Source organism: Alligator sinensis, unplaced genomic scaffold, assembly GCF_000455745.1.
Source record: "Alligator sinensis unplaced genomic scaffold, ASM45574v1 scaffold109_1, whole genome shotgun sequence".
Classification (NCBI taxonomy): domain Eukaryota; kingdom Metazoa; phylum Chordata; order Crocodylia; family Alligatoridae; genus Alligator; species Alligator sinensis.
The window spans coordinates 604,241-605,165 of NW_005841852.1; the positions used below are offsets into that span (position 1 = coordinate 604,241).

The 925-nt window shown below is 49.7% G+C and overlaps 1 protein-coding gene across 5 annotated transcripts in view; it reads right to left on the bottom strand.

Annotated features, from left to right (window-relative positions):
• USP54 (ubiquitin specific peptidase 54) overlaps positions 1 to 925 on the bottom strand; it is a 213,092-nt gene that overhangs the window by 159,466 nt on the left and 52,701 nt on the right. The gene's annotated exons all lie outside the window — the stretch shown is intronic.

The following is a 925-nucleotide window of genomic DNA, read 5'->3' on the forward strand; positions in this document are numbered from 1 at the left end:
CAACGCCGCAGCACCTGCATAAAGTAGTGGTGCCCTTGGCAGGGCCTGTACAGCACTGTCTGCAGGGTCCCACAAAGCACGGGGCCTGGGACAATTGCCCCAATTCGCACCCCCAAGGAACAGCTCTGTATATAGATATCAGTTGAACTCAATGTTTTATTGATATATTTAGAATTTTAAGGCAATTTGGAAGCCTACCAGTGCATCAATCATTATTCATAGATTTCAAAGACATTAGGGCTGGAAGGGACGTCAGGAGATCATCTGGTCCAGGTCCCTGCCGAAGTCCACTGGGATCAGAGGACCCCAACAAGATAATCATCCAAGCGCATCTTGAGTAGGAGTTTGCACCACTTCTGGGGGGAGTCTATTCCAGACTCTGGAGACTCGGACAGTAAAGAAGTTCTTCCTTATGTCCAGTCTAAAATGGTCTTCCAGCAGTTTGCGACTGTTAGACCTTGTTTTCCCTGGGGGAGCCCTGGTGAACAGACGTTCTCCCAGGTCCTGATGAACACACCTGATATAGGCTGCCACCAAGTCCCCCCTGAGCCTATGCTTAGCTAAGCTGAAGGGTCCCATGCATCTCAGCCTTTCCTCATATGGCCTGCTCTCTTGACCTCTAATCATGTGCATGGCTCTCCTCTGGACTCTCTCTCGAGCTTCTCCACATCCTTTTTAAAGTGTGGAGTCCAGAATTGGATACAGTACTCCAGCTGCGGCCTCACCAAGGCCAAATAAAGCAGGAGAATGACATCTTGGGTCTTGTTTGAGATGCATCGGTAGATGCAAGCCAGGGTTTTATTTGCTTTCCCGGCTGCGGCATCGCATTGGTGGCTCATAGTCATCTTGTGGTCAATCATGACCCCCAAGTCTCTTTCAGACATAGTGCTAGTGAGTGAAGTACTTTTGAGCCTATGGGGGGGGG